Raw genomic sequence first — 9,679 nt, 5'->3', positions numbered from 1 at the left:
TTATGTATGTATATTTCAAGTTCATCAAACTGTATTTTTAACAATTGCCTTGATATTTTTACTAATTTTGTTTCAGAATATTTAAGTTTGTTTCAGCTATCGATCATGGTAATATTTTAACTAATCAATGATGAAAAAAATGGTGTGATGAAGAATAAAAAGAGGAAAAATGGATTCCAAAAGAATTAAAATATTAATAATTTGTTAATTTGTATTAATTTATTTTATTATTTTTATACTAATTTTTTTCCAGAGTGTTTCAAGTCTGTTTCAGGCATAGAAAACTGCGATATTTTAACTAATTAATGCTGGAACAACACACTAAAGTGATGCTTAGAAAATTGTACATGTGATGAATATATAACAAAAAATAAGATGAAAAGGCTAATTTCAAAAGTCAAAATGATGATCAGATTAAGATTAACACAATCAACAGCTAGATGACATAAGTGAGTATAATTTTAAATTTAATTAGATTATAGGAAAACAATGTAAAAACCTCATGATCAGATTTATTTTACAAAATAAGTGAAGGGGTTTTTTTTTAAAAGACAGTTTTAATTTTTGACATCATAAATGGTAAAACATTTCATAGAATACTGCATTTGAGTTTAAACAGTTTTAGTAAAAATAAACAAGTATAATTAATTAGTCTTATTTATTAATTAAAATGGACTAGTGAAGAGTTTTACTACATGGAGCATTTTATGTGTCTGAAGATGAATCAATGGCAATAGTTTTAAATTGAATTTTCTCAATAATTATTTATAACGATTTTGCCCAATACTATATTTTAGATGTTGTTGCTGTTACCCTATTTTTAGTAGTAAAAGAGTTGCTGAATTCACTATAAGACACATTATATTAATCATGTAAGCATTTTAAATCTGTATTTGCCATAGTCTAGTACAAGTTTTATTTTATGTCACATTAAAGATGGGCTCTCTCTTTTTCTGTTTAGGTTCCAGAACCACCATAAGATATTACTTCAGAGGATGAATGAGGATCATATGTATGAATGTAAATGAAGTGTAGTTTTGTACAGCCTCAGGTCGACCATTCCTGAGATGTGTGGTTAATTGATACCCAACTACCAAAGAACACCAGTATCCACAATTTACTACTCAAACCCATATAATAGTAACTCCCTTTACAAGGATTGAACCTTAAAACTCTCAAATTCAAAATCAGATGATTTGCGATGATGAGTTAACCACTAGACCAGTTCTGGGCTATTTAAAGATGGGCTGCTTTCCACCAACATCAATGCTAACCTGGTAAGTTAACTATTATTTAGCAAACTCACTGGACCCCCTCTTATATGCAATTGGTGGTTTGCATTCTGTTATGTGAGTTTTGTTTTCATGATATTAAAAATTGCTAATCTGAACAGAAGGCTGAACAAATACTTGGAAACTATAACAAACTTATACCAAACAGTATAAGTGGTTGTTAATGAGGCAAAGCAAAATTTGATTGTCATATTTTCAAATGAACTTTGAAATAAAAAAAGCAAACATGGGCTTTGTATGTCTTCTGTATATCTTGTGCAGAAAATTTAATACAGTGATACAAAGGGATTCATTCATCTATGCTGTTTGGTATTCGAATGATATAGTGTAAAAAACAAAATCATTTCAATTTTTTGTTTGCAAAATATCTGTAGTTAAAAAAAATATGCTATTCAGTTCATTAATCTGCCATCGAAATAAGACCTGTGCTTCATGGACAGGATACTCCTATTTTAAGACTTCAATCTGTGTTACAAGACAATAAGATTTTATCCACCTAGCATATAGAAAAAATTGACACAATTTCTTCACCGGCCTTTGAAGATTAGAATCTATAGCCAGCCAAAGATGAAGGATTTTGTTCACAATTTGGTTCTTACTAAATAAATTAATAACTTTTAGGATCAATATTGAAAGGATAAATATTCTATTTTCTGGCAGAAATTCTACTGATACAGAGATAAAAGGAAAAATTCTGACTTTTGAGCAGACCTTGTCTTGAACGGTCAGTCATCTAGAAATAATTTATTATCAAACACATTGTGTTTATTTATTGATTTAAAATAGTCTAAAGGATATTCTTGAGATGGAAACAGGTTTACTTCAGTATCAACCTCCAGGTCCACCATTAGGTATTACAATATCCATGTAAAGAGATTTACCTTAATTGTTTTACCCTATATTGACTAAAAGCAAATAAATATACTGAACATTGTGGACTATAATGTGAAACTATGAGGTATTTTTTGGGCCAGCAAAGGGGGTGCTCTAAATTTTCACGCTTATTGTATAAATGAGATAATAAATCTAGGGAAGAACATTGGGTGATTACAAAATGGTTCTTCCCCAATAAAAAAAATTAGTGCCAGGAATGGAAAAGGCAGTAAGTAAAAATAAACAAGTATAATAGGCTAGATGACAGTAAGGGAAAACCTGATAGAATTTTGCTTTCTACAATTGGTCTTAGTCTAAAAATATTGAAAATGAACCTAATTTGTTAATTTATTTAATATTAACTTTAATATACTTAGCCCGGAACATTAAGTTCGTTAAATAAATAATTAAATACAGTTAAATAAACAATTTGTTTGGAGTTTTAATGGTAATACTTTCACACTGAGGCACTTTATAGTACTTGTAGAACTTGGAATTCATTTTAGACTTTGTAATTTTCGCAACATCTTAAAGACTCCACTAAACATCTGATTTTTTTGTAAGCCGTGGCATCATACGAGGGGCCATGACAGTTTGGAGAGTTTTAGCAGGAAAATTTTAATTGGTTTATAAAAATGCAGAATACATTGTGTAAATGATCGTTTGTGTATTATAATGTTTATATTTTAGTGAAATAGACCATAAGGTATAATATAAACCGGTTTTTCAAAAACAGTCAACTAGCCTATAAACACAGGCTTATTTGTTAACAATAGATTTGTGAAGATTTTTGTTATGTGGAACATTTTATGTGTCGCAAGGTGAGTCAGGTGTACTAGTTTTAAATTTAATTTTTTTTTAGTAGTTTGAAAATATTTTGCACAAGGGATTTTTATACAAAAAAAAAATCACAACATTTTTTTCTGTCTGGCCATTTTAGGCGCAACAGATTGTGAAAAGAATTAAATGTCAGTTCTCCTTTTTTCAAATTTGTTTCTAATATCTCTTTTCACTAAGTTACTCAGTTTATTTTAATAAGTGCACCAATTCAATAGTCCTACAAATAAGTTTGGGGAAGAATACTAGTAATCCAAGTAGAAAGTTCTTTTCTGTTTTAGGAGATCTTTAGTTACAACAAAGACCAACTGTTCACTAACTTTGAAATTTCTGATAGGGTTTACTTGATTTTTTTTTTAGACATAAATTGCATAAAGAGAGACAAAACATTAAAATCAGAAACTCTAGCTCCAGAACAACATACAGGAAAACCTAACAAGATAAAGAATAAAAAATGATCAAATTATAAGAAAATGTTTTGGTACGAGTAGAATCATGGATAGAATCTGTAATGAAAAACTAAACCAGTTTTGACATCTTAAAAAAAAATGCAATGTGAGAAGTTAGCTAAATAATTCAAGCAAAACAGAAAAGCAGCAAACGTAGAGGGATAATTTTGCATTGGTAATGCAAAAAATCATTTGAAATATAAACAGATGAAGTAAGTATTGTGTTTCAAAATGTTTACTTTAAAGAAAATTAAAGTTAAATACTCCAGTTTTGTTTGTGCTTTTTCCATCTAGTTTATTGGAAAAATAATATTGTTAAATTAAATTTCATTATACTCTATCTCAAGATCAAAATACAGTTATATTTTACCTATTTAATATTCGTTTTTTATTAGTCTCAGGCTGAGTTTCCCTAGAGAGTACCCACCATTAATTGAATCCTAACAAAAACAGTAAATTTTTAACATTGAAAAAATTTAAATCTGTTTAAAACTGCCTAACCCTTCACTAGATTTGATATCATCCGGTGGATGAATTCTGTCTTTATAGCTGCTGAAAATAGGTAAGAATAAGTGTGCTATATCTGTAATAATAAATGTTAAAATATTTAATATCTATTAATATTTTAATATTTATTAAAACTAATTGTGCTGATCGTCAAACTTAGTTAAATAAACTGGTTTTATTTGAAACAATTTCTCAATTAAAATAAAAATATGCCAGCTTTCATTATTTGAAATAATTTTTTAACTTTTTAGAGTTTTATTTTCATTTAGATTAAAACAGAATTTGTATAAATTGATAATTCTGGAAAAACTCTATGTATTACTCATTCTCTAAGCGATTATTTACTATTTTTTTTTTAACCTCTGGGACCACGGTTAGTTATTGTTTCAGAGGATGAGATGAATGACAAGTACTGTGTGAATATGCCTGATCGGGATTCGAATGAAAGGCCGTGACGCTACCACTCACCCCATGGAGGCCGGCAAAGCAATTATTTACTTAAATGAAACTAACTTTACTAACAATAACATGAGTGTGATGGTTAGTACAGTCTTTTCAAAAATTTTATGATTAAATTATATTTCTCTACAGACGAAAAATAATTAAATCAACCAAGTTCAAGATAATCAAGTGATTTAAACTGAATAAATTATTTCTAAAGGATCTTAAAATTGGTCATTTTTAAAAAAAATTCATAAGATTTAACGCAAATATTTGTTGAAAACCTTATTCAACAGTTTTTTTTTCCATATGGGGAGGGAAAAGCTTTACCAGCTGCCATCAGGCCTGTTCTGACGGCAGTGCAGGGTTCACACCTGTTAAAAAACCTCTCTCTTCTTTCCATAGGAACTGAACTTGGCCGCGAGGCATGAACATGGTTTCTATGTGACAGGTGCGCAATACATATACTGGCCGCTTCTGAGCGGCAGGATCTGATATTCACCAGGAGTCATTGGCAGATGACAACATGGGTGGGCTCCTGCTGCCCACTCCTGGAGACTGGCTGTCACCTATCCGCCAGCTTAGCCTTGATGATGTCCGTGCATTGATGATCATGCATTCTACCACAGCCCAGTTCCTCCTGTTCCTGAGCATGCAGCCATAACATTATCAGGATCTAGATGTTCCAGTGTTTGTTGTTAACATTCTGCCTGCGATTGCTCCCAGTGGTGGCAGTATGTTCAATGGAATCAACTTGTCCACAGTAGACACAAAGGTCTGACAGTTTGGAAAGTTTAATGAACAATAATTTTTCAATCTGTAAAACTGTTAAAAACAGTACGATACAGTAAGAAGATACATTTTGCACAAAAAAATGACTCTTAGATTAATGAAATTTGTTCACTAGATTGAATAGTAAAAATACTAGAGTAAAACACAAAATGATTTGATAATTTATGTACATTGTAAAAAGTTTTTTGATTAATTTTTTTTAAATCATTTTATCATTTAATAATCATATTAACTCTCAGATCAACAGATCATGAGATAACTGAATTTTAATAAGTGGTAATGTTTTAAATCCTATTTTAAAACTTTTTTCTTGCTTAGTTTTGTCAGAACTAAGGGTCCTACAGAACTGAAAACCAGCTTATCAGTAACAATGCTGAACACTTGCCAATCCGGTGAGTTGAATGCAGATTTTTCTTCTTTCCTTTTTATCCAGCTATCTGTTGGAAGTAAACCTTTCAGAAACAACCTTCTCTTGTTTAAACCTTCCTTTGCTTCTAAATACTCTTGAAATATCCCTAACTTCCTTTTCTATGCCCTTTATAAGTTTACTGAGCCATCACCTCTGTGATCTTCATCCAGACTTGTATTTCCTCTTGCACAAATTCTTTCAGTTATGCTCCTTCTCAATCTTCATTACATGCACAAACCGACTGTCAGCATTGTTCATTTTTTCATTCACATTTTCCATTCCAGTACTAGTCTTTATATCCTTGTAAATCACCCTTGTGGTTGATCAAATGCTTAATCTACCATTATTTATCTTATTTTACGTATTACGTTTCCAATAACTGGATTTTTCCTTCTTTTTTACCTGCGATCACCCATGTACTTTTACTGTAAGTCAGTATGAGCGCATAATATGACAAACACTACCTCCTTTCAGACATCACCACTCTGTAGCAAACTTCTCCAACTTGGAAAATCTACCAGCTTGTTGGATTCCCTTTGTAACAAAAATTAATTTTGTATTTTACTCTCTCCAAAATACATGAAGTAATAATAATGAAATGCATGAATAATAATAATTAATAATGAACTTTGAATTCTACATAGATTGTTTATTACTGTAATTTATTTTTAAAAAAATCATAATATACTAAGAACGTTTTCTTCTTTTTTTTGCAGGATTTTAATTAACTGGATTATAATATTTTATACAATCAATTCAGTATTTCTCTATGAAGTTTATTTAAGCTCGTCAAAGAATTCTTTTGTAATTTGATAAAATATGCTACTGAGTGAAGTGCAATATATGTACTGAAGAACAATGATCGATCGCATGAGAAAAAAAAAGAATAGTGTAGACAAAGAAAACTTAAGAAGAAGCGCCCAAACATTAATATTTTTTGTTATTGACATCAGACTTTGTATAAATATTATAAATAGAGAGTAAGAAATATAATGTATTATAATAAAAGAATCGTTCAATATGTAGAGAGAAACATCTTTAGTTAAAAGTATATCTAAATAGATTTGTTCTGAATTGAGGTCAGGTACAATAAACTGGCCAGTTCTTCAACGTGATCATGGTTGACAGACAGTTTGCAGGTGACCAATGGATATTTTGCTGTGAAATGTTGCAGGCCAACAGCTTTAGGCCATGTATGAGCCTGTCTAGGTCTTCCATTTGTAGGCAGGCTGCAGAGGGACCTGCTAAGGAGGGTGGTCCAGTTGAATTTGGGAGTCAGCGCCTGGGGAAGAACATGGTGAATCTTATGGGGTATGGATCTGACACTGAGGTGTTGAAGGCAGTCAGGGTAGTTGAGGAAGAAGTCAGGAAACTGACCCTGCTTGTAAAACAGAACACCAAAACTAAGAAGGAGATTAAAGACATTGTCCTGAAGCTCCAGCAGAGTGTTAGTCATCGAGAGGGTCAACGAGGAGGAAGTAGTTGTCCTGAAGAAGAGATTCTGGTGGGAGAAATGGTTTACCCAAGTGAGTGAACCCAATGCCACCAGTACTCTGGGGAGTGATGTGGTCCATGTGTTGGATTTTAATGTTAATAGTAGTGGGTACTCTAAGGTGGTGTTTGGTACCTGCAAGGTACTTAGACAGATAGAGTCTGAAGTTAAGCTGAGAGCAAGTCTGGTTCTAGCAGAGAATACCAGGCCAGAGGTATTGCTTGGTGATGGGATTGAAATGAATGAGCGGCATAGTTTCATCGTGATAGTAGATTCTACCAAGAGGGAAGACTCTGCAAAGTTGAGTGTTATTGAGCATTGCTTAAGATTAACGCAGTGATAAAGCTTGACTTGGCAATCAATGTGGTTGGTTTCACAGCGGTAACTGCCTTCAGAAGGTGGCTGAGTATGTCGCGAGGAGAGCCGATCGGCGGTACTCATTCCGGCTGGTGGTGGAGAGTGCTGCTAAGCAAACAGCCATGGGTGGAGACAAGGGTAGTGTTCAATGAGTGGATATGGTGCCAACCCAAAGTAAGACTCTAGTGGTTAGAGCAAAGGGTCGTTCTTATGCGGGGGCTTTGTTGGACAAACACCGAGTTTGCAGAGCTAAGTGCAATGTGGTCGACTGCCGGAAGCAGTGTTATAACTGTGGATGGGAGGGGCACCTCAGTAGGGATTGCAGTGAAGCTCAAGGAGCTTCACGGCCATGCCTACAGTACCTCTGTATAACTGGGATGAAGTGGAAAGAGGGCTTCTCCCCTATGCCAGTATTGTGGGGTTGTTGACTCCCCAGAACATGTTATGCTAGCGTGTGGCGCCCAGTAATGGATGAGTTTGGGAAGTTAAGGGTCGGGAATGTAGTCCCTCAGATGCTTACCTTGGAAGTAGCGTGGTGGGGTAAAACTGCCATGGTTGAAGCTATTGTGTGTGGAAGAGAGGCAGAGGACGACAAGTAGGAGTAGCTTGCATGGGTCGTAGTTGATGTAGTGCTCTCTTTTATGGTTGGGGCTTGCGTTTTATTGTTGTGTATTTCATTATTATTCATAGTATTGTATATATGTAGATATATGTAGTTGGGCGAGATTAGTTTTTGTATGTATTAAGTGTATTGATTTTTATGTGTATAGGTGATGTTGCATCTTTGGTATTATGCATGTATTTTGTGTATTTTATTAATCATGTTTTCATGTATAATGTAGGTGAGTACTCAGGTCGGGGCTTATGTTGTATTGTTGTGAATTTTATTGTTTTATTTTTGCATATTATGTGTTTGTCATAGTAGTTTTCAGTATATTATGTACAATTCTCAAAAAAGGTATTTTCTGTCTTTATATGTAAGAAATTACTTTCAGGAGTATGTCAAATAGTCTACTCTCACACACACACACACACACGCACACATATATATATGCATATATAAGCTCTTAAAATATATTGTGGCGTGTAAGATTGTTTCAGTGTCTGAAATTGCACTAAGCAACTAATTGCAATTGTGTGGCCGATGCCAGTATGGCCATTTTGCGTAGGTGGTGACCTCTCACTGGGTGGGGACTGACTAATACTTCAAAAGTGGGTCCGGTCCTCGGTCAGTACAATTGCAAAAAGAAAATAGATCTGTGTTACTTTCAAAATCATAAAATCATTAGTTGGGAGCATCTGTGTAAACAGTAAAAACTGTGAATAATAAATACTCTTGTTTATATAACTATCATAATTATTCATTAAGTCTTCTTGAAAAGTGTATTTTTGAATAAAAACTCAGCGATAAGATTAATGTTGTAAAGGGTTAAAAATCACCTAAAATTTATTACCACCTTTATTAAGTAAGTAATACAGTTATTAATCGTGCAAATTTTTACAAGCGAGTTTAACAGTTCGAAAGTGGCCACAATTTTAATAATAAATATTTAAAGTTAAAAGTGGCTGAAAGTTTCAAAATAAATTAATTTGATAATTAACATGAGGGGATTTGATGATCGATCAAAGTTTCAGCTGCAATTGCGAAAACATAGATCAATGAAACTATTCAAGGAGACAGCCAAATTATAGAAAAATGTTTTGATGGAATTAGTAAGATATGGTTAGTAAAGATAATCCACATAAGAAACGTCCCTCTGCTCTAACCACTAAATTCCTACTTTGGGTTGGCACCATATCCATTCATTGAACACTACCCTTGTCTCCACCGGTGGCTGTTGGCTTAGCAGCACTATCTGCCACCAACCAGAAAGAGTACCTCCGATCGACTCTCCTCGTGACATACTCGGCAACCTTCCGAAGGCACTTTTTTTCCCACTGCATTACCAACCACATTGATTTCCAAGTCAAGCTTCGTCACCGCGTTAATCATAAGCAATGCTCGATAACACTCAAGCTTTGCGGAGTCTTCCCCCTTGGTGGAATCTATCTATCATCATTCATCTCCATCCCATCACCAAGCAATACTTCAGGCCTGGTACTCTCTACTAGAACCAGACTCGCTCTCAGCTTACCTTCAGACTCTAACTGTCTAAGAACCCTGCTGGCATCAAACACCACCTTGGAGCTGAAGTTTAGAACAAAAATGGATCAAAAGAGTAATTTTCAT

At 33.5% G+C, this 9,679-nt stretch overlaps 1 long non-coding RNA gene across 1 annotated transcript; it reads left to right on the top strand.

Annotated features, from left to right (window-relative positions):
- Positions 1-382: 382 nt before the first annotated feature.
- LOC142332020 (uncharacterized) lies at positions 383-3,627 on the top strand. Its single transcript, XR_012758120.1, has 3 exons — positions 383-449; positions 962-1,277; positions 3,363-3,627. It is a non-coding gene; the product is annotated as an uncharacterized LOC142332020 (long non-coding RNA).
- Positions 3,628-9,679: the final 6,052 nt, after the last annotated feature.

The sequence above is a fragment of the Lycorma delicatula genome, chromosome 11 (assembly GCF_047948215.1).
Source record: "Lycorma delicatula isolate Av1 chromosome 11, ASM4794821v1, whole genome shotgun sequence".
NCBI lineage: Eukaryota > Metazoa > Arthropoda > Insecta > Hemiptera > Fulgoridae > Lycorma > Lycorma delicatula.
This window is presented reverse-complemented; position numbering and strand designations above follow the sequence as displayed.